The sequence below is a fragment of the Charadrius vociferus genome, unplaced genomic scaffold, assembly GCF_000708025.1.
Source record: "Charadrius vociferus isolate BGI_N301 unplaced genomic scaffold, ASM70802v2 scaffold114, whole genome shotgun sequence".
In the NCBI taxonomy this organism is placed as follows: domain Eukaryota; kingdom Metazoa; phylum Chordata; class Aves; order Charadriiformes; family Charadriidae; genus Charadrius; species Charadrius vociferus.
The window spans coordinates 291201-316463 of NW_009647949.1; positions in this window are offsets into that span (position 1 = coordinate 291201).

The following is a 25263-nucleotide window of genomic DNA, read 5'->3' on the forward strand; positions in this document are numbered from 1 at the left end:
TTTTGTGAACACACACAACCTGCAGAACCTGGAGAAAAGCATTTAGTTTGACAGCTGCCTACTTAAGGAAAGTACGAAGAAAAGAGAAAAATTAAAGTTATGGGGCTGAATATGCTATGAGGAGGACCTATAGGAAAAATTACAAGCCTTCAACACATTTTGTAACGCTGAGCCCACATCAAATTCAAACTTCTGTGACAAGTATTTATCTGCTACTCTCAGACTCTATGCAGATCCTTAATCAATAGTTCATGTGAGCCCCGACTTTTTTCCAGAGACTTTTAGATCTCTCTCCACTAACTAGATGTTCACACGTTTCAGTGGAATTTAGCTCCATCTGAGTAAGACTTATTTCTTTCTAGCCCAAATGTCCTCTCTAGACATCACAGAAAATCCATTTAACTATCTGAAATTCAAATTTTAAAATGCCAAAAATCAAAGCTAACAATATTTTCATAGTAGGAAAGTTTTAGATGCCAGCATAGACAGTGGAAAACCTTTTTCAATATCATAGTGACAATTTGAGAAAAAAATTGTCAAGCCCCACATCTTCCCATGTCATAGCAGCTGGCAGATCTTGCTCTGCACTTGTGGATAAATGCAGGATGGACATCTATTGACTAAGAGAACAGTAAACCTTGTAAGTGAAAGAGCATATAGATATCAAAAAGGGCTACTATGAGTTGTTACTGGCACCAGTCATTATGAAACTAAGAAAAACAAACAAACAAAACAACTCCAACCAAACCAAAACAGTTTCAGACGGACTTTTAAATTTCATTTTCTCCCTACTGCCTTGAAAAGCAGCTTCTTTCCAATAAAGAATGGAAACTGCTACACTTTCCATGAAATAAAAGTTACCACCATGTTGCAAATGAATGGTTAGTTATTTTAACTGAGGTGGTATAGTTAATTCCTTAGGTGGAAAAAATAATTATTAAAAATATTTTGAAATGCTGTGGCTTCCTGTTACCCTACAGATCTTCCATAAAGCCTAGTGATTAGTCTTGAGACAGATAGATGTGCGATCACTTTTGGTCATTACATGAGAATTCCTCAGAACAAAAGCAGAGACCACAGCCTATGAAATAATATTGAAAGATTACACCTCTTTTGAGCTTAAATGTCTTTCTTCCTTACCCTTTACAGCTTGCACATAGCTTTAAGAAGTCAGTAATCTGCCACTGGAAATGTCACGCCCTCACTCTGACACTGTCAGGGTACCCTTATACATGTTTTAAAAAAGAAGCAATTGTAGTGACTGGACCACTGAGGGAATCAAACAGCACAAAATTCCAGGCATCCCTGAAACCCAGATCAGACTGTAGATGTTGAGGCCTTGCACCCCCTATTGTTACAGAATACTATTACTGACCAAGACATCTTAACCATTTCATTGGGACCCACAGGGGAGAGATATAGCAGCTTGGTTGATTGGTGTGTAATGACAAGTAACTAAATCACACCTGGACAAATTTTCAAGACATTGATGTAAAAGGGCACAATATGGTCAAAATTCATGCTGCAATGAAAGCAATACAGGTTTAAAATACATGACTAATTTTAGTCCCTGTAAGATAGGCTTAGTGAAACTGGCCACAGACAGCATCCAAGGAGGCAAGTAAAACGCAATGCAAGTCTTCCACAGAATCCACTGAAATTACAGAATCACAGAATAGTTAGGGTTGGAAGGGACCTCTGGAGATCATCTAGTCCAACCCCCCTGCCAGAGCAGGGTCACCTACAGCAGGTTGCACAGGACAGCGACTGTCATAATGCAACACAGGTTACCATAAATAATTTAAAACTAATAAACCTACAGCCATTCAATTTCACAATGTTGAAACATATTTTGAAATACTCACATTTGCTTCATTGTCCCAATTACAGTAAACCCCTTTTTACCATCAGTGAGTCCTAACAGGATTGATTGCTCCAGCCAAATCAAAACTAAATGTCAATACCAATACCATCGACCTGAGGGGCAAGTTACAGGCCCCCATCTTCCAGGAACAAAGCAAACCAACATACTCCAGAACAACAAAGTCTGTCATGAACACTGCCATTTTGGTTATATGAACTTAGAATTAAGAATTATGAAATGGTCCCAGGCCTGGGTTAATAGTAAAATTAGTATGTATAATAGTAGATTAAAATACATTCTATCCACTATAATGTTTCATAGTAAAGACTAATTAACAATAAATTACTTGAACTCTTCAATAATAAATGTAACTTGCTTTTTGAAAAAGTATTCCTTGTATCTCAATTTATATCATAAAAGAGACAAAAGACAGTTCTTATACCTTAAAATTCTGTAAAGAAAACTCCCTTACAAACAACACTGGAAGTTAGAAATATCTTTCTTATAGATTTAAGAGCAAGGGAAACTACTATTACAGTGAAATGAGTTGCCCATGTGCCTTTCTCCAACTTTAGAAGAAATTCTGCACGAGTTTCTTCATAGCTTTTGAACTACTGCATAATTTTCAAGTATCAGTGATTTTAGCAATTTCACTCTTGTGCAGATCAGTAAGTCTACCCACATATTAAAATTTCTCTTTAGTGCTTAAGAAAGCTACAAAGAGTCAGCAAAAAACTGTCTACAAAGAAGAACTGTTTTTCCTTTCCAAGCCACAAAATGTAGCAGTTTATGAGTTGCTTTTTTCTCCCCCTCCATTTTAATGAAACCTTAAACTTTGCATAATTAGAAAAAGCTCTTTCCAGTTGTTGCCATAGGGATCGTGAACTCTTAAAGGAATACACACAGCACAAATTTCTACTGTAACACTATCCATTTCTCAATTTGTAATCGTTCAGCACTAACATTACATGATTATAAGTAACATTTGATAGAAGCATTTAGAGTACTAGTTTGTTTCAAAACCTTAGATATCCCACTGTCCCTGTATTACAAAGCCCATCCCAGACTGGTATTTTGAAGCTGAATTGAGCAGAAGGCATTCTAAACACTAATTACCCAATGAAATCAATGAAACTGTTTTATAGCCACATGTGAGCATAGATCTTTTTCAACCTAAAGAGACTAAAAAATACGAAATACTGTAGCAGTTTTTCAAAATCCTATAAATACACTATTAGTCAAATATGACCTAAGAAAGCCCACCTTAGCTGAATGAATGGTACCTGAATAGAAAGAAGTGTAACAAGTTTTAAATTATTCTTCACTGTATATCACATGTAGCAATATGCAGAATTAGAAATTTTAAAAGCAAAGCATAAAAAATATTAACTAACTATTCCAAGTAAGAGAGAATACTTGCCTTCCCCCCCCACCCCCATTTATAGCATGAGGCTGAAAACTGAAGTAAACTGACACCTAAAACGATAGAAGAACCAGGTAAGAAATTAAAGAATCTAATTGCCTAGGTGCAGGAAATTTGACAAGTACTATGAGCGCCCAAGTTTCTGGACAAAGAAGCAAAACATTTTGAGTGGATCCATAGCTACATGAACACCTTTTTAAATGCACGGTGACAAAAAAAAGGAATTCTTAAGAAAACCTGTATCTCCTGAAATCTTAAACCTCTTCTTCAGAGCTTTTACTTCTTATTGCATCTACTCAACAATTGTAAATTTCATTTCTTGTAAGAATTCCTGTTGTCCTCACCTTCAAAAATAAAGATTGCTATTAATATTTCATCATCTGCAGGAATACTGATGTGGCTAAAGATGGAAGCAACTATCTCAACATGACATATATTCCAAGTAGACAGTAAAAATAAACAGAGGATGCCTTGATTTTATAGTTCTTCCATTTTCTAATGATCGTAGTAGTTCAAATCAGTTTTTTATGTAAAGAACAATACTTTTTATACAGAATTGACAGACATGTTATATATATTATATATTTTGACAACACAGAAGTATCAAGGCAAACACCACAATTATCCTTTTCTCCATTCCACAATCAAAATAAATTGTACTGATGAAAGCTACATCTGTGTCAGGAATATTTTGCTAGCATAGTAGAGCTGTACCAGCAAAACACCTAGAATACACAGATTAAGCCATAGGCTACAGTTTCACAACACTTTTTCCACTGCAGTACCAGCTTAAGCAGTCTTCATACTTCAGCTGTGTTGGCACAACTGTTTGTGCAGCTGAGCAGTGAGGCTAGTCAGGGAATCGATCCAGGTTAAAAATAATATTTTTCTGATGGTAAATTCCACAATCTGCTTTGCTGCATAGCCACCTGGAACATTAACTAGTTATACTAGTGCAACTGAGGGGCAAGGCAGGAATAAGAAGCTAAGGTCAGGGCAGCTCATGCCGGTGCTGACATGGAAAGAAATGCTTATGAACCTACACTCTTGGTCTTTAAAATGTTTTGGCATTGCCTGATTAAGTGCATTGTCCAAATAGCGCACGATGAAAGAGAAGGATACTACGTCACAAATGCATAAAAAAAGCACAAGAGGCTTCCACGCACTTTTCAGGAAATACTATGCAAGGGCTTTAAGAAATTCTCTTAGAAACTAGTATTTTTTAAAATAAAAGTCAGAAACTGCCCCACTTCCCCACCCTGCCACCCCCATCATCATCATCCCCTGTTTGTGTGGAACAAGTGTATTCTGTCATTTACTGTTTTTTTTCACTAGTTCACACACAAAACCTGGTATTGGATCTTTGCGCTTCAGGCAAACAGGCAAGATGCTACTGCATTTGTTCTCTTAAATTCTGAGCAATGGAAAAGGAAGGGAAAATAAACTGTAAGCTAGGACAGTAATATCTGCTTACAGCACCTTTATATGTAAGCACATTTTCTGTGCTATGACACAATAACAAGACAACTAAAAAAATACAACTCGTCTCACAACACTAGCTACCCTGTTTGTGCAAGGGCTACACCCTACCTCCTTGATAAGATTTTTAACCTTCAGCAGCAGGACAAGCCTTTCTGTTAATGATCTGCTTTACTCCTCATGTTTTTCAGTCCAAAGGAACTATTGGATAAAGATGTTTACAAGGCCATGAAAAGGTATGAACCCTTGCTGGTTGCGTTCTATTGATATAAGTGCTTTCTACTCTCGGGGACAAGAGCTATTGGCATACAAACTGCTCAAGTTTATCACTATGTGGACAAGGCTTCCAGACAGAAGCTGGTTTACACCATATTAGCATGACATGCAAGACACAGGGAGCACACACCTGTGCCTCAACCATGTTCAAAAAGCAGCATTCCTGGCACATAATCTTCTTCCATCTTCTAGTTACAGCACAGTTTTTGAAAGGATTGCAGTTAGTATCCAAAAGCAAGTATATGCTTTTACTTACAAGAAAAAAACCCACTACTTTTGGTAACAGTCTATTATTTAAGTTCATATCTTATTCACACATACATGATTCACACTTCAGCAAGTTTCCGTACACATCTCAGAAAAGTTAATAAATCAAATGTATCTTTTCAAATGTTTAAATTGAGCACGTATCAAACAGCTAAGTCCAACTTTTGTAGTTTCTTTCTATGAATTTTCTTCAGAGCATTTAGATTTTAATGCTATCAACTTAGAGAATACAGGAATAAATGCATTTTTTTCACCTGTTAACTTCAGATGTTTATCAATCAGATTTAACTCAAAGTAAAGTTCAGAATTTCAAGGGAGGAATACTGTAACTAAGGAATGAGTCTTATAAAAGTTATTCTGAATCAGTATTAATGCCAAGAATACACTGTACTCTTTCCAGCCATCACTGGGCAGAGGGCACTTCTCAGAGATGGATCATGAGCAGCAGGTCTTGTTAGTAATTTTGATCTTTTATTAAACTTCCTACAGATAATACAATATAGCAAACCAGTAACAATAATACATTAAAATCTGCTGACTTGGTCCTTTTTTTTTTTTTTCTTTTTTTATTTTTTTTAAACCTCAAGCACATACCTATTTAGTGTGAAACACTGACACGGCTTAATTCAAGTTAAGACAGAGTTACCCTCTATCTTGAATACAACTTAGCCCACCATAGATGCTTATCCTCCCAGGAGTTAAGGTTGTACAATTCCAAATCAATTCAGATAAAAATACTAGCCAGAAGTGTGCACTATTTCAGCAATTAAGAGGCACAAAATAATGATAAGCAGTGTATTTGTCAGGCCTAGACCAAATGATCTCAAACTACTGATCATCCTGCAGTATAACTCTGCAGCAGCCTATACTGTAAAGGAAACACCACACAGAAGTCCTGAGATAGTAGGATGGTTTCTCATATGGCCTGAACGCAACCCTTCAGGGGTCAGGTTTCACTGCACTACTCTGTTATGGGGTGAATTCTGGTAAACTCACAGTTATACTAAACTGTAGTCCGTGGAAGCCCATAAACATACAACTTTATTTAGGTACTTTTTCCAGCACCTTATTACAGTCATATAAGAGCAGGTAAGAGTCATGAATTTTGTTGTGCCCAAATATGTCATCCAACACAAGTATTACCTGTTTACGCACAAAAAGTAAGACACATTATTAAAAAAAAAAAAATCATGTTTTCTCTTACGTAAGTCTTACCGTATCATTATGGTAACACAGATGCACTTAAATTAATCTACCTTCTCAGAAGGTCCTACAACAGGTAGTTAAGCAAACAATAGCTTGCTGTCACTTGGAGGGGTTCCTTTCTACGTGCTACTAGAGCTCTTTTGTTAAGTGTCCTCAAGTTAAGTGTTCTGCATCACAACTTCCTTTAACAGAACATCGTTTATTAAAAGCTGGCAAATTACCTTAACTGAACTTTCTTCACCCGTTTATCATATACCTGTCCTCATTTTTCTGTCCCCTCACACCTCCAGTTCATTCCTGTTCAACAGGTTGCTGCTGCCACCTACCGGAGGAGGTCTGACTCTCCCTTCTCCTCCACGGTAACTTTCCTCTCTGGCCCTTCTGGTCACTGGACACTTCAAAGAGGCAAGTCCATTTGCTAGTACAGCAGAAAGTTATTTTTTGGTGGATGAGGGGGAGCCTGAATTAGTCTCTAGAAAACTGAGCTGCCTAGAAAAAAGAACCTAAGAAGGGCCGATATGAGTCCACACGTAGGGAGACTGCAGACTGAGGGCATATTTCCCTTGTTAACAGGAGCGGACTGTTAGATTGGCACTCTATTATTTCCAATTATAGGAACAAGCAGAATGACTGCTGAACTCAAGAGCTAACAGCCAAATAGCACATTGCTAGTTATAAATAAAGTGACCACTGCTACTGCTATCATCAACAAATATCTAACCATACAAATATTGCTTACAGAAACCATAAAAAGTTGGTTTCTCAAGCTTACCACTTTCACATACACATTTAAAGACACTTGAGCCTTTAAAAATAAATGCTTAGCTGACTCTAGGTACCTCCTATAATTCTTGGTCTTGCATAATTTTGGGCTAGTACCCATCAGTCTGGTAAGAGAACAGAAAGTACTTTCTGAACACCAATTCATCTTTCCACCAATCTCCTTAAAATTTGAATGAAGTCCCCTGAAGTTGCAAGTGAACTAAGGCAAAGAGACTAAAATCAAGCTCGCCCAAGTGCTAGATACTCCGTGAACACAACCACAGAACAGTTCTACCCCAAAATGAAAAAAAACCCACCCCAAACTGTTGTCCATGTCACAAAGCAAGAACCAAGCATATCAACTAATTGAGCTAAACAGGTATTCGGTAATTCACAAAAATAACAGTTTCAAGCTTGGCACCAGACATGCAACGGTGACACACTTGCTCAGATCCGTATTTTACCACACAGTTGTGAACACCCTTCAGAATACGAAATTTTCAATTGGGTAGTTTTACAATTGTAACCTTACAACAAATACAATTTTACATCAATTGTAGTCATCACCAGCATGAAGCTGACTAGAAGTGCTTGCAATTCCAGTTTTAAAAGTAAGAAACAGTCATCAAAAAAGATTGCCACAACCACATAAAAATGAGCTTTGCTTTTCTGAAAGGTTTCAAGCAAGAAAGAAGAAAAGAATTTTATCAGTATTATTTCTTTTTCTCTCTTTCATTTTGTTTCATTCAAAGCAAGCAGCAGTTATACCCTTTAACGGAGCAGATCAAGCATTACAGGCTAAGTTTTGGAAAATGCTAAGGTTTACGGGAAGACATTAGGCTCCACAGAGTCTCTGCCTGACAGCATGGAAGGCAAAAGAATAAAACCAGTCTAGAAGGTTAGGACTCTGAGCAGTTATAAACTCAGCACGGACTTTCAGTTTCACCTTTGGCGTAATGCTTTTCTACACATTCTGACAACTTTATCTGATTGAAGGATTTGGAAGGGAAGGAACTTGGTCTTACTCTTGCAGCCCTATCCTCATTTCTCTCCTGTCTTCCCCTTTCATTTACATATCACCCATAGTCCATCTATTCCAAAGATTAAAAAAAAAGAAAATAATAGAAGCATTCAAAATTAATCTAGAAAACCCTGGGTTCTTGTGGTTTTGGGGTTGGGGTTTTTGGTTGTTTTTTAAAAAAAAAAAATTCACCCCCCAAATTTTTTAATCTTGAATTTTTATACAAGAAGGCTACGTTCTGCAGCTTTGAAGGAAAGAAGGTTGTGTCTTAAAAACATTCAAATTCTGACTTCAAGAGCTGGGGCTCAAAGAACACTAAGTATCATGCAGCTCATTGAAAAACCACTGAAGCTGGCACAGTGTTTCTTTTGTTACTTGTTCCTGTCATCTCTTCATGCACATCCTACCAGTAAACAAAAAATATATTCAGAAAATACAGAACAAATATATTCAGAAACCAACACTTCAATTACCCTACATCACTTTTTCTCCACTCTGTCATCTGTCAGAGCAACCACAACAAAAAACTTCACTTTCCAATCATAATAGAAATTCCACTTGCTACAATCAGCACGACAAAACCAGCTACAGATGTAGTCTGAAACAGACCTGTCACTACAGGCTGGAGGAAAAAAGGTTAAAAACAGGTATAGAAAGAGCACAGTACAGATTCCTTTGCAGGACACTCAGGAAAATGAAGGAGAGGAGAAAGGTCCTGAGAAACAATCACTCATGAGAAAACACCTCACATAGCAGACACTCAGTGTAAACTGCAGACTTCTGGAGGGGGACAGGTGAGTGAATAAAGCCTACTAGAAACAGTCCTTGACTACCCTTGACTATCCTACCAAGTACTGTTTACAACTACAGGGTTCCCAATATAGAATTCCATGCGCCTGCAACACCTTGCCGATCCTGTTCTTGGAAACTGCATCTGCTCCTGAAAGATAATTTTACTAGCTTCTCTGCTCTAACTCTTATCTACTTCAAAAATTAAGACACCAGCATGATTTTAAGGCTCAAAGCTCAGTCTCTCCCCCTCTAATTTCAGCAGTCTTCAGTATTTTAAATTTCATTCTCAGTCCAACAAAGAGGTGAGTGAGCTACAAAAAGAAAATCGCCTCAGCAGCTACCTACACAAAGTCAGAGGATGGATTTAACATGTAGGGACAATAACAACAAAAAAAAAGTTATCTTTTTGTCAAGGAAAGAAAAAAAATAAGTGTAAACAAATGTGATCAGAACCAAGAAGAAAGGAGTAAACGTTTCAGAACAGGCTATCAGAGAAGACCTTCCTACACACACAGTTGTACAGTCTGATGTCCCTGACTCACTATTTGCTCAAATATTGATAAAAGCAAATGTCTGTTCTCCATGCATGACATTAAAGGTAAAAATAAACAATACATGCGAAATAACCAAATAATTTAACTATGTTGCCAAGACATTTAAGTAATTGTATTGCAAATACCTGAAAACTATAATCATGGTCCCTTAACATAGCAAAGAAAATTAGAACATCACCATCCCTAACTACTGAAGAAAGAGGGAAGAACTTCAAAACCCCTCTCCCTTACAAACATCTGTAATTACCAGGCTTCTTTAAAAAAAAACCAAACCAAAACCCAACAAACAAAAAACAACAAAACACACATAGAAAAATAAACAACCTGGTGACAAAAAACTACCAATTCCTTTCCCTTATTTAAAAAGTGAAGAAAGAATCTTGAATCAGAAGTGTCATGAGAGCTGAATCTAACGGTAAGAGAATAAATGAACCATTTAAGCCTAATCAAAAACTGGTTTGTTCAGAATATCCCAGCACAAAATTAGGTTCTCCAGCTTTTCAAAGAAAGTAGTCTCTGCAGTCTTCTTTACACCTTCCACATACAGCATGTTTCTTTCTGCTCAAGAAGAGCTTCAATTAAAATGTTTCAGTAAGGACAATACCACTTCAAAATGCTCACACTACTTCAATACAGACAATAAACACTGTCAGTATATTAAAATGTTTCACACATCAATTAAAGTATACCACACAAAATTATTATACGTGTTACAGTCTAAATCTTTATCAAACTGAAGAGCAGAAGTCAGATAAAATTATTTCTTTTTTAAATGTAAAGTTTTTTTTGAGGTAGAAAGTGACTGGCTAAAGCAGTCAGTCATAGGTTTCTCTTATTTCAATGAAGTAAAAGCAGATCTGCTCTAATGGCAGCAAGCATTTTTTTGTTGTTTTAAGGATTTGGGGGAAAATTCCATGCAAGAGTTTATTCAAATAAGTAATCGTTTGAGAACAGCAGGCTTAAAGATATAGTGCAATAACCAAACTTATGATTAAAAGATATTTTTTGAGAACAGCAGGCTTAAAGATAACCAAACTTATGATTAAAAGATATTTCCGCAGATTGAACAGAACACATCTTCAGCTTTGTACATCACTGTACTTCATTGTACCCATACTTTTCTGAGAAAACAACTACAATTATTAAAGAAAAAAAGCATTTTTCTTTTCTTTCCTTGCTAGGCTTATAGTCAAAATTAAACTCTCCTTTTTTTCATTTTACCACACTTGAAAGTTTTTCCAATTACACTTGGAACTGGCATAGTAGACAAGCCTCAAGGCAGTATCAAACCCAACTCTCTCACTCTCCTCAGGCATGAGCAGAGATATCTTGTTCTGCAGCCTCCAAAATGGTGAAGTCTCTTATGCCATTCCATAGCCATTTGATCAGCTGAGAGGTGGGTAGGTGGAAGGAGGCTAGTGAGCAAAGACAACAGATCCACCCACTACTTGAAAGTACACTGACCATTTTCAAAATCCTTCAATCTTTTGTAACAAATGACAGTATCACCTATCACTACCGATTAGTAAAAATAGAAAAATGTGTGACCACTATCAGACACTTAGGTATTGATAAGAAAGTCCCATGTCCTATTTCCCACAGAAATAGATGCAAGCAGAATGAAAGGTCTTAAGCAACTGGACCAGTGGGCATGTAGTCAGATAACTAAGCAGCTAAGTACCATGTGCTCCAACTTCTGTCCTGTTCCCTAATCATACACCCAGCAACTACAGGGCAACTTCCACTACCTTCTCATTTACCCTGGGTGACTCACCTTGAGAATCATCTCAGTTTATTTAATGAACTTTGAGATTTAATTTCCCAGCAACCCTCATGCTATTCTCTCCTGATCAAGGAGCACAAAAGACTGTCACACACACACACACTTTTACTTCTGGGCTGGTTGAATAATTTCTTTACCATTCTTCCCCTCTTTACAAAACTTAAAAAAATTATTTATTTGACAAGAGAGGTGTCACTAGTAAATCCAGCATTTGGGTAAATACCTACTGAAAGCCAGACTCTGGCAAAGAATAAATTCCTTCTTCATCTTAGTCAGGGACTTTACTTGTTTACTAATGTATCATTTACTCATAATGTTTCAATGACAGTAAGGCTGGGTATTTCAGCCACTCCTTAAAATGCAGTTCCAAAACAATTCAATACTGCCACTGCCATTCCTCCTGCTCCTAGGCATGCACTCCCCCTCTCCCTCCTGTTATCTAAGCGAATGCTGGCACTCATCTGGTCCTGCAGCAAGCCAGTTCATGGAGCAAAACTGGGGTGGGGATGGGGGCGGAGGAAGTGTTAATTTTCTGCTAGTTTAGCTTTTAGTCATATGAATGCCAGTGTGAACACAGGGAAAGGAGCAGAGCCAATTTACACTGATTTACAAATCACACCCCTTATTTTCTCCTGAGGGCAATCTTGGAGGAGGGGCAGGGGGGCGCGGGGGAAACAAGGTCATACTCAACACTAAAAGAGACTTTTCTGATTTTACCTTATCTTAGCACTAGAATAAACATTTAGGAACTTAAGTATCTAGCCCAACCACACAAGGCTGTCTCTGGCAGCTGTTACAATCAACCAACAATGTGGGCCTGTAGGGTAAGAGGAAGGGAGAGACATAAAAGTTCTACATAAGCAACACAAAAAAGGCTAATAACAGCAAACCACTTCCTTGAGTTGTTAGCAACTAAGTGGAAACAACTATCTTTAAAGACAGCACCTGAAGTGAGAGCAGGTGGAGAAGTTTCAGAAAGACTGGTAGGACACCACCAAGAGGGAAGCTACCACCAAGAGGTAGGGAAGGAACAATCTTCAGTTATTTAAGACAGTACCAAGAAAAGAATGGCCACAGAAGTCCCCGTTTCTGTCTATCGTCTTCTCTAGAAGGGGAATTGAAGCCCTTGGGTATGAAGGGTGTCCATATTAGGAAGAGGCCTACAGCTGGGCTGCCATAGTTTTAGGCTAACAGAGCTTGAGTTTGTATCTAAGTGCAGTTATCTTCACCTGTGAAACTACACTGGCAGAAAGTCCCAGGGTAACAGAAGATTTCTTTCAAAGAACAGCTACTAGGGAAAGGGGCAAAAGAAAGGGAGAAGCACGGTCATGGAAACCAGGAGGTTTTCTTCCTCTTTCTTCGCTGTTAGTTCCCAGAGTAACATATATAAGGACAAAATCAAGACCACCATTGCAACATCTGGGAGGTAGCCTCTAGCTTCCACTTACTACCTGCCAACTTCATAATAGTAGGGAAGAATACATAAAAATCCATTAACCTGGAAAAAAAAACCCACACCAAGATGGGGTAACAGACAGACAGCAAGAGTCAAATAGAAATAGTCATGTTGGTGCCAATACAACTTATTTTTCCTGTTGTTTTTATTCAAGGAGAATATTTGATACACAAGGAAAATAAGACAGATGTCTAAACACCCGTTCCTCTAGCTCCAAAGTAGTTTTCCATACTTTCATTCTTCTAGAATAAAATACAGATTTCCCACCTAGGAACTGTTAATACATAATTTTAAAATTTGCTTTTCCCCCCCCCATTTTCCATGTTTCACTATGGACTTTTTTTAAAGAGGATAATGCTACTTGTTCTCCAACTTCTGTAAGGAAAGAAAGACGCAATCACTGCACTTCCTGCTGTGTAAGGGACTAATACCACCGATTTATTTTTATGCACTTTACACAGGATTGAGAGGGGAAAGCTGGGAAGAGCAGAAATGCCTCCAGTACTCAAGGCTTCTCAATACATATTGTTTCCTGCTGTTACAACTTTTAAAATATGGCTGCTAATCCTTTTACAAGGATCTTCTACTTTTTCTACCTTAAACAACAGGTCCTTAAAAAGGTCCTAACAGCAGATACAAACTAACAAGACTACTAGATACTCAAAAGGAAAAATATAAAAATAACCTGCTCTGAAAAAGGCAGATGAAGAAAGCAACAGAGGGAAGTTGAGAAAGAACAGAAAAGATGCCTCATAGCGCAAGGTGAGTAAAGAGCTTTTAACATTGTAAGGTTCTCCACTTTGTCACGCCACTTGGGAAGAAGAGAGACTCCCACAACAGCAGCATGATTTATAGAAGACTAAAATCCACATAAAAAAAACCCAGAACATTTGCAACTAAGATTCTGTCCATGTCTTATACCTCTTCCAAGGCCCTTTCTTGTAAACTATGGACAGGGGGGAGCAGAGGGAAAGTGCAGAAATAAACCATTGTTAAAAAAGCTAGAAATCAAGACTACACTATCATCCAGCAGCAAAAATAGAAAAAGGTTCTCTATAAAACTTACATACATGTATTATTAAACTATGAAATCTAACAAACCTTTTAAATTAGGAAACAGCCAGTACTTTGGACATATTAACACATGCCAAAAGTAAAAAAAAAAAAAATTTAACAAAATTTGGCATTTTAGTAATTAGTTATTAACTTGCCAATCACTCTAAAAATGAGTTAATTTCCCATTCCCTTTATTAAACACTTAATCTTCCCACTCAGATTTTGACCTTCCCCTGTGTTTTCTGGATATATCACCTTATAGCCTTTAACTAAGAAATTAGCTATGTTTTATCTTTCTCTTTACAACTGGAGTTAAAGACTGAAAATATAAAAAGTACATACAAGTCAGAAGAATTGTTAAGCCTCAGTGTTTATCTTCTAACCAGAGAAACAGACAGATATCAGGTATTTTCAGGAAACTAAAGAGAGAGACAAGATTCCATTTTATAAAAAACCTAATATTAACTCCATGGAGAAAAAGTAACTCTCCTAGTCTGGATAGCTCTTCACAACTTAGACCTACTAATATCTTTGTTGCAAATGCAAGAAATGTAAGAGGCCTGTTAAAAGAAGTAGACTGACTTTTGAAAGATAAGATGAACAATGTCATGCAGATAAAGTGGCAAAGGATTTGTAACTATTATACTTAGCATCATATTTCAGAAGGATTCAATTTTTCACTCATTCCAATTGTCTAATGCTTGTCCTGCAAAAATACTAAGCCACGGGTTACAGGCACACAATTTAAAAATGCAGATGTGAACTTTTCACAGGAGCTGGCAAGAAAAAAAGCTATGAAAAAACTCTTGTGCTTTAATTTTATGATAAAAGGACAATTTTTTTTCCCCATAAATGAATAGCAAAGTAAGTATTATTCCTTCCAATTACATAGTTTCACTCTCACAATAGGTTCAAAGGATTACAAAACAGTGACAATAAATTCGTAAGTTCAGAAGGCAAACAAAGCTGCACTGCTAGGCTTCTCCTTAATCAATTTAAAATCCTAGTCAACATATGTAAGCAGAAAACAAAGCTATAAGAGCCAGAGAAGCTGTACTGCAATAGTAAAATATGAAATGAGAAAGTGCTTCTGAAATCAGTGAATTTTGACAGTCTGAGCAGTCACTGTAGGCATCCTGCAACATTCATTGACACGACAGTGTAAGGCGATGACTTGCCCTTATCACAAACAGGCAGCAGCTTGAAGTCACAGAGACAAAGCTGAAATACTATTTAAGCTCTCAGATTCTTAAAAACTTCAAACCAGAAGACAACTGGTTTTTAATTAACAAGATCCCATGCTAGTATAACTCTGGATATTTTCCTAGCTAAAGTACTTTTTTCAGTATGAACTATATTATGTTGAGTCAAGTTGCAGGTCTCCATCTCATCTGCGTTGGCAAGAATTTCCCTACTCATTGATGGGGAGTGGAAAAAACATTCCGGAGAGTTGCCATTGGCTCTACACTGAAGAAACACAAGCTACAGTTTGGCCTGTTCTTTTGGCCAGTTTCAACAGGAAGGAAGCCAGAAGCTCCATCAACTCTGCTAACACCATTAGGTGGTACTTTGACTTTAAGATGCTCTCTGTTGCTGGGAGTTTACTCGAAACTAAAATCCACAAGAAAAAAATTAAGTAAAACCAATATAATAAACACAACCAAGAAACAAGAAAGCAATACCAAACTTCAACACCTAGATAAGGCTTAAACACCTGTGTTTTGTACAGCATTTTGTAAACAGATGGACATTTACATTAAGCTTTGGTTTGAAAAAGTTAGTATCTGCCAGCCTAGAATCTGAACACGCAGGCCAGACTGGAACATAACAGTAGTTGCCAAAGTCCATTAAAAATCTGCAGTTTAAAGAAAGAAAACACCTACATGCTAATTTTAATTTACCTATCTTTAAATGAAGCTTTATGTTCACTAATATGGCTAATAGCAGATTACAATTCAATATATTCACCAGCTTCCTCTCACAACCATTAAAGGTTACGGAAGGCTCTGACTCTAGGCCACCTCAAATAATACTCCCCTGTAATACCCAGGTGAAATAGCAGTATCTTTACAAAACATCTGTTTTGCTATCCCCTTTTAACCACATCCCTCCTCGTGTTGACAAGTGCTGCAACTCTTCTCTAAATGATTCTCTCCATCTTTCTCTCTTTCCTTAGTTTACTTGCTTATCTATTAGCTACACTTTCACCAGTTTCAATGGGACCTGAATTTCTTATGCCATTGCAAAACTGGACTACAACGTTTAAAGACTAAACACCTTAGAAAAATCTAGCCATTCTTATTGATAAAGAGAAGACCGCTAGGATCCTTACAGGCACCATCACTTAAAGCTCAATAATTAAAACATGTCTGTTGAAAGCATTTAGGACTCCTTGATTATCTCCGGATAACAAGAGAAAGATTACAGTTGTTCACCCAGGTAGGCCACTGGTGAAGATTTCACACAGTGGCAGAATCCACATATGTGGGTTCTATGGTGAAGTCAGTTCAACTATGTTCTGTCCTACTTTTTGAAGGGCTAGCTTTTAATTTGCATCATTTTGGCGATTCAGTTGGTTACCCTGTAAACAGCTGCAGTGCCACAGATGGGCAGAGATGAATTCTCGAACCGGTCTTCCTGCTTGTCTATCGTAACACCGCTCTTAGGTCTACAGTTTCATGAGAGGCTTTCTTCATCAACAATACCAGCTTAAACAACTCTTACCTCTTCTACTTCTTTGCCAGACCTCAGTTTTGCAGAAAAAACTATTTGTGGGATCATACTATAAACCACATCAGTGAACTGAGGGGAAAGGATAGCAAATCCATACACTGTCACTGTTGTAGTGCAAAACATCCTTCACGGTGTGAAGTTATAGGAAACTACTGAACTTATCTAACAGCTCCTCCGCATCAAGGGTGTAGTCTTACTTCATGAGATCACCTAAGACAGTTAAATAGCAATCATCTTTTTCTGGTTAGTTTTCTAACCCCCACTACACAGACTGACCTGGCTCACAGACAGATGAGACAAGTACCCAAGATCAGTTGCTTGTATCAATGAAAGAAATCTTCCCTGTTCAATCACAGCAAACTATCAAACTGGCCCCGGATGCTCATAAATGCTTGCATTCTTCCATTTTTTTTCTCTAAAGCTGCTATCCCAAGGCCATTTTGTTATATTACTCCAGGAGAATTTCATTTACATAGAAATACTGACAAACAGTCAAAGCATTTCTTTCACAGCAGCAAAGGCATATTACGTATCAATAAACCAAAACTACTCACCCAGGTAAAGCCTGAAGCTCTTCCAGAAAAATAACGCTATTTTGCATGTAACTGCAGCTACACTAGCAACTTCTGCATGCATGCAGCTACATTATGAAAAGGTAACACTCTGTCATGCATCCAAAATGACGCAGCCATGCTGGTACCATTCACAGCTTTGACATCTACATCACCAGAAGAGTGAAGATAACAAATTATCATGTCAATTTTTTTTTCCCCTCCACAGTATGTGTATGAAAGCACTACTGGGAGAACTGATATTTTCCTTTCAATCTGGAAACCACAGGGGTTTTCAACCCCATGCAGGGGAAAAAAAAGAAACAAACAATGGGTATTTTCTCTGAACCTTGCTGGTTAACACATCACCTGCTAGAAACAAGAGGCTGGAGAGAACAGAAATTTCCACAATCCAAATAACAGTTCTCTCCCTCTGCTAACAATTTATTTTATTCTCCTTCATCAGATACGTGGAAGAGGAATAAAAAAATTGTTGCACTTTAGGCCTGGGAAAGGAAGATCAAAATGTGCTTCTTGTAGAGGAGCAGGAACTAATTCTTTAGCAATCCCTTTTATGCACACATTCATGCTAAGTCCTAACTCAGATACACAAAATAAGTTTAAAAAAAATTGCTAGTCATCAAATGTCTCCTTGTATTCAACTCATTTTACAAAAAAATGTTCTCATTCTGACTGAAGTCCTGAGTTGTAAGCATTATAGATGTGATCCACTGTCTCAACCTTCAACAGGATCCCCAGCTTTGATACAGCAACCTGTACCCTAAGCAGCTACCAATGAATACAAGCTGGTGAGGGTCTAAATCAAGTAATTTCACAATTGTTGTATGAATCGTTCAGATAAATATTAAAAGTCATGTATCAAAACAGCTAAATGAATTACAACTATTAAAGACAGTTTTAATTATTATTTTAAGATTGGCACGGTTTAAAATGACTGAAGAACTAACAGGCATAATAGATGAAAAATAACAAATACTTTGCTAAATATCTTCGTCTAATCCAATATATGCATCTTGATAAACAAACTTTATTATTCACAGGACTGCAAACTCTTCTGGGACTGACTTATTTAATAAATATTTATACAGTTTCTTGCACAGAAGGGCCTAATCCAAGTCAAGCTCTCTAGCCAATACGAAAGCATAAATAGAATACAATAATCTGGTATTGCCAATTATTCCAGCAAGACAGTTTAAAATGCACAGTTTGAAACACACAAAAAAATCTTATCCCTATTTACCACAGACAAGACCAGTATTTTTTTTTTTAAAAAAAGGGAACAAGACACCAAAATTTTTAACTGAAGCAGCCTCATAAGCCAATGTGAAACATACGGCTTTGTACTTATCAACCTAAAATGCCTTTTTAAAGCATAATTTTGCTGAGCCCCTGAAGACTCCCTGTTCCCAGGCTTAAACCTGTTATACTAAAAAAGGCTCTCTAAAAAAGATAACCTACTATTCCCGTTCAAAAAAACAAAGGTTTGTCCCAAGAAATGGAAACTAGCAGTTTGAACCAATTGAATGAATTGAAAGAAATCCAAGTACAGAACTCATGACACTTTCTTTTTCTCTCCTCTCAAGAAAGCCTAAATGGAGCAGGGGCAAACTTAGCAACTGATACTCTGAAGAGGAAACAGAATGAGAAACAAATTACCAGTGCTGAACTGGTCTCTTAAGAAGGAAGAAAAGTTTCCAAAAAGAATGCCAGAGAAGCATAAACAAGAGGGGACTAATGTTTCAATTGTAAAGTATAGATCATATATTGCCTAGACAAGGGAAGGGGAGACAGAAGAAAGGATATGAATGAACAGATCTGTTTTCTAGCTGACCAATAAATGTGATAGGATGCCAGTAAAAAGGTAGTTGGAGGACATAAATTCCACATGGGGCAGATTTTTAAAGAGTCAAGAAAAAATACACAGAAAAAAATATGAGTGTAAAAAGACAGAGAAGTAGTGTGAAAAGAGGTATGTTGCACAGCACAAAGGAGGTGAAGACTTTTCTTAAGGGTTTAAGCACAACATGAACTGACAAAGAATACAATTACATGCCACACTGTAGGACTTTTTTTTTTTTTTTTTTTTTTTTTTTTTTATTTCTTGGGCCGTCTCCACCCCCCCAGGTGAAACAGTTAATTTTTTCCACGTGAGGAAATAAGGCTTAGGACATGGGAAGAGACTTCTCTGTATTTCTAACCTTCAGTATAAAGTAGAAATTGATTTCACACCCCATCCTCCCAACAGCTTCAGGAAAACAGATGATTTATCTGGATGTACATATTAGTCATAGCTTTTGAGGCATCGGATCAGTAACAAGAGCTAATGGCTTGTGGGGTGGTTACATTCTGAAGTTTACTGTATTTTTTTTCCAGTTAGTTTACCCTGCTGAAAAAGTAAGACATTCTGAGAACATATTGATAAACAGATGGATCAACAAATGAGGTTAGTTTTTTATTGTTTTGGGTTTTTGTTGCTTTTTTTTTTGCCCACATGCAATTTCCTTTGAAAAATGTATTTTAAAGCCCTCACTTTGACAGCCTGGAGAATAATTCTTAGGAAAATTCTTAAACATATTTATGCTTGATCTTTCTACAAGTCACCTATGAAAATACCAGATAACAGCAAAGCATCTTCTTGAACAATAAAGATATGCTGCAGCAAATAAAATTAAAAGTTTGCTGTTAAAGAGTATTTCACATGTCTGCTAGTGGCTTCTTACCCATTTCTACTAGCATTATCTACAAAACAGAGGTATACCAGATAAATACTTATTTCAAGATTCAATGAATTACATAAAATCTTTAGTCTGTAATAAATCTGTAATAAAACGCAAGTAATTTCAGGCTTATTAAAACAATTTGATTCTACCATGGCTCATCTTCACAGATAAAGCTATTAGACCTGGGAGCACGTTAAATATTCCATTGCATGCAACAGCCCACAGAAGCATGACTGAATTACACTAATAGCATGAGACAAACATCTAAGTCACGTTACCTAAAGAAACTATAACTACGTATGATGTAACAATAAAGTAATGCTTTTGATTAAGTATTTTGAGAATAACACGTATTTCTTACACAGCTTAAGTAACTCCTCCCTTACTCGTGCATATTCTTGCCCTGTGCTGCTACAGGCACTGTGCCAGCCTTGGGGTTAGGGCAATCCTCTTGAATCAGACCCATACAAACACAGACACAGGCACAGCAGAAGAGGCTCTGTGTGCGTGGAAGCAAAAATATCACCCAACATCTAACAGCCACCTCAACCTAAGAATTTCTATCACTGTAGTCAAGTGTGCCACTGTTACAACACAATCTCAGCAGCCCAGCAGTCTGCTCAGCTACCTTACATCTCACCCTTTTTTTCTTTTTTCCTTTTTCTCTCTCTTCCCCCCCCCCCGGCCCCCCCCAAGTCTTCATCTTCTTAAGGTATTGTAACATGATTTTTGTTTAGTAAACCAGAACTGGCAGCTGCTGCTAACCTTCCTCTTAAAGGCACTGTCCCAGAAATAGCAGAACTAACAAAGCCCCATTTCCCATAGATTTGCATTGTCTCAGCCACGCCCCCCCCCCCTCCGTGTTCCAAGTAGTCACATTCCACCTCTATCCCAGATGCCTATTATCTTACCCCTCTCTTCCAAGCACTAGCCACAATATACTTAACCTCTCATGTCCTCCAACTACTGACTGAAGAAAAGAGTACTAAGCTTCATATCTAGTTCTTACCCCACAGACAACTGTTTGCTGGCCAACTGGCAGGCTAAATACAGGTAACTGCTCAATTCATGCAAAACTTTCCCCTAAAGAGATGATCTTACTCAATGAAGCCATTAATTTTAACTAAGCTTGTTAAATGTTATTAAAATGCAAAAATCTTTTGAGACCTTGCCCCTTGGCTAATTTCTTTGCTGAAATTAGTTGATAAGCTCAAATTTTATTAAGATACAGGATTAAAGAAAACATAATTGCTCAAGATTTGTGTCTTTAGAAAGGCAAATTAAACATGGTTTATACATTACACAAATATATAAAAACCAACAGTAACTCTAGTTCTTAAAAAAAACAAACACAGAAAATAGGTGCATCTCAACATCTTATCCACATGAGAGCAGCCGATTCTAAACTCCCAAATTGCAAAAACTTCTTTTCTAGCACATCTAATCATCTAAGGTTTCTTAAAGAAACTGCATTTACATGTTCTATTTGTCCTTTTAATACATATTTGCATCCTCCGACAATTTTCAAGTGCATTATAAAGGAGGCGCAAAAGTCTCAAAGATAAGAAAAGGCTTCTACAAATTTGGTGAAAACTGACAGCTTTGTAGAAAAAAGAAACTCAAATTTTCAATAAGAGGAAAAGCAGGTTGAACTCTGCTTTCTCCACTGGCGGCCCCAGCAGACCAACCAGCCAGTGTGCGCATAGCACTAGATTTGATTAATTCTGGAACAAGCTTTAGATACTTACTATTTGAGTGTTTATCTAACTCAAGAAAACCTAAAAAAAAGTAAGCATACATAGTGTCTTTGTCCTGGTTTTGGTAAATTCTAGCAAGCCCGACAATATCATGACTAATAGGTGCACAGTTTTGGTTGGGTTTTTTATTTATTTATTTATTTTTAATTTTTTTTTTAAAAACTCATATATGCAACCTACAGAAATGTTATGTTTTTTTCCTACTACTGTGTGTTCCTAAGTTAATGCTTTTTTGAACATGAAAGGGAGCAGAAGTTTTACATCCATCCGGAAACATCGATTTTTAAATAATAGAAAAATTAAATTCTGCTCATAGTACAACCAGGATCTGAATGAGTTTAAAACCACCCATCATTAAAGACAGTGAAATTTGATCTTCATCTGTGCACAGAACAGGAAAGAGCTATACATTTTCCATATTGCTACAAAAATTGATTACACATAGTACTTTTCTAAGAATATAATGCATATTTTAAACAAAAGAATCTCTTTCTAAAAAAAATCTGTGGCCATATACTAACTTAAACGAAGTTTATTTAGCACATTACCATAAGTTATGCTTAACTACTTGCCACTAAAAAAAAAATAATAATCTAACACATTCTAAAAATATTAACTATTTAACTGCACCTATGGCAACAAGAACACCCTAAGTGATGCCATTCATTCAACAATGAACACGTTCCAAGAACATCAGGGTACCACGTACAAATGACACAGATCTTTCAACTTTAATTATGTCAAGCTATTTCACTTAGTTTCACTAGAACCCGATTACTACCGATTAAGGAACACCAAAATCCAAAGGCAGAATAACACAAAGCCAGAAAGAACTCAGTAAAGATTTGTATACTGTTCGGAACCCTTTCTTGCATGAGAGTTGAGCTGGCTGATCAGTTCAATAAAAACAAGTTCCTAATTTTACTATAATTAGGATAAAGGTATAAAAAGAAAAACTTTTGTCAGGGAAAGCATTATGTCAGTGATTTTTTGGTAAGCGTTCTCAACAGAGGGTGAAACTGAAACAACTATTACACTGCAACCTCTGACTACAATTAAGAGTTTATAAAAAATATTATCCATTTGTGAATCTGATAGTTTTCTCGCTCTCACAGCTGCATTTAAGTATGTGGAAACCAATCCAGATCAGCTTGCTAAGCAGGGTTCAAGACGCTTTAGAAGATCCATCAGTATTTCTCCTGTTTGAAACAGAAAGTGTATATTTTTCCAGTTGAGATAACCTACCACGCAATTAAAGAGAAAAAAAAACAACTTGAATCACTGTATACATTAGTGGGGAAAAAAGTTAACTTTCATTTCAATCATTTAAATATTTGAGTTTTGAGTATAGCTTTAAAAAAATCCAGTTCTGAATCACTGGAATTTTTGTTCTATTTCCTGTAAAAGCACCAACAGCAACATCGTTCAGCATTCCGCTTGCAGCAGTTCAGAAAAGATCAGCCTGATCCACCTCAGTCCTAACTTTACAGTCATTTCATAAACTTGAGGTCACATCTGACCAACTTATTTCTTCCAGTTTTTCCAACCATGGAGATCATGATAAGGAGGTAGCACTTGCAATAGGATGAAGAACAATCTAGTTTTATGTTTCAAAATATGGTCTCACAAAGAAATAGTTTGCCAAAAGCTCTTTAAGCTCCCTAGCAAAAAAAAAAAAGTTTGCTGAGAATAATCTTTTCAACAGATGACAGGTTTAATTCTACAAGGCTTGAAAAGCATACCAGTTACCTATAAAGCCAAAGACCGTTACAAAACAACACAGGGCCTAAGTTTGCTGAGAATAATCTTTTCAACAGATGACAGGTTTAATTCTACAAGGCTTGAAAAGCATACCAGTTACCTATAAAGCCAAAGACCGTTACAAAACAACACAGGGCCTCATTCTTCAAAGCAATGCCATGGCAAGAAAAAACACTATCTTCTTCCATTCTGTCACTGTTGGAAAAGAGAAGTTTCTACCAGGATAGTGTCATAGGAAGAATGCCCATTTTCAAGAATTCTATTTTTATATCAGCAAATTTAAAGGAAGAGAGAAGAACCCTCTGACTTCTCTCGATGTTGAGAAGGAAAATGGTTTACATTTCACAAAGTCTTTGAAAGATGGCGTAAGCTAGGGTAGCATAGCATAGCAAAAAGATGGCACTGCCCCCACATATAATGATAGGGATGATGCTTTACTAAACATGTCTCAGAAACAAAACTGGGAAGATCCAAACTAAGTACATCCTCCAACAGGCTTCCTCCCCTCTTCCCCCTTGCAGGCCCTCCTGTGAAGCAACATGAGAAAAACCACTCAGGCCTTCTTAGTTTTTAAAAGAAATCGAGAGTCAGATCAGCATCCATGCTGCTGCAGCACAAGCCAAGGTACTACCTACAGATGAGCATCCATAAGTTTAACATACGGATAACAGCCATAAGTGACTGAAACTTTCATTTAAATTGAAGGGCAGAACTTACTCAAGCTGATGACATGTGTATCCTAATTTGTCAGTGGAACTTCCCTCTTGCCAAAAGCAGATATCAGAATTATGAGGTTTGACAAAACCCAATTACAATTATACAGATAAAGAACAAGTAACTGAAATATGTATATGGAATGCAAATGCCTGGTTATCTGGTAAACCATTAGCTAAGCTGAAAATTATTCCCGATTTCAGCAAATCGTAGCCAATCATGAATACGGTGCTAATGCTATAGAGTCACTAGCCCTCTGTAGTGCGTGTGCAGTACCGTTTTGGTGGCTAAAGTTACGACACCAAAAAAATTTGAAGAGTCTAAGAATGACTCTGTATTTAATGTTTGTCTTTTAAAAATCTACATAAGTCAGAACCATTTTCAGTGTTCTACAGCTGAACTTCAGAAACAGCTTTATTCAGTCAATACGAAATATCCTAAATGTACGCTGACTAGAAAGCCACACCTGAAACCCACTCCTTGCTGAGAAGTATTCCTTCAGAATCCCTTTTTAAAGTATGTACTAACTATCATTAATACAGAAACACCTACAGGTCTCGGGCACAAACCAGGCTCTACTGAGCTACCTAGTAAAGTACAAAGAACACAAGGTCCCTGCCCTGAAGGCCTTCATACATACAACAGGACTGAGCACTCAGACGTTTAATGCAAGCCTTTCAATGAATGAGAGAAAGTACTACACACCTCTGCATAGCGTTCCCAGGTGTCTTGGGGGGACAAACGAGCAACAGAGAAGAGGAGAATAAGAAAACATATGCATTTCCTCTCTTCGAAATCCCTCTTATCAGAACCATTTCAAGAATTTCTGCTCAACAATTAAACTGACTTGAATAATGGAAACTAACGTCCCAAATATACTATATATGGAATCGAGCCCAGCCAGCCCGGCAAAGAAAGCAGGCACCAAAAAATCGCACCTCTGACACCCTGTTACTCATCCCCAAATGGCGGAGTCTCGCCCAGCGCACTCACACCTGTCACCTGCTGGGCGCCGGGCCAGCCCCCCTCCCCTCCTCTCCCTCCCTTTCCCCCCCAGCAAGCCGAGC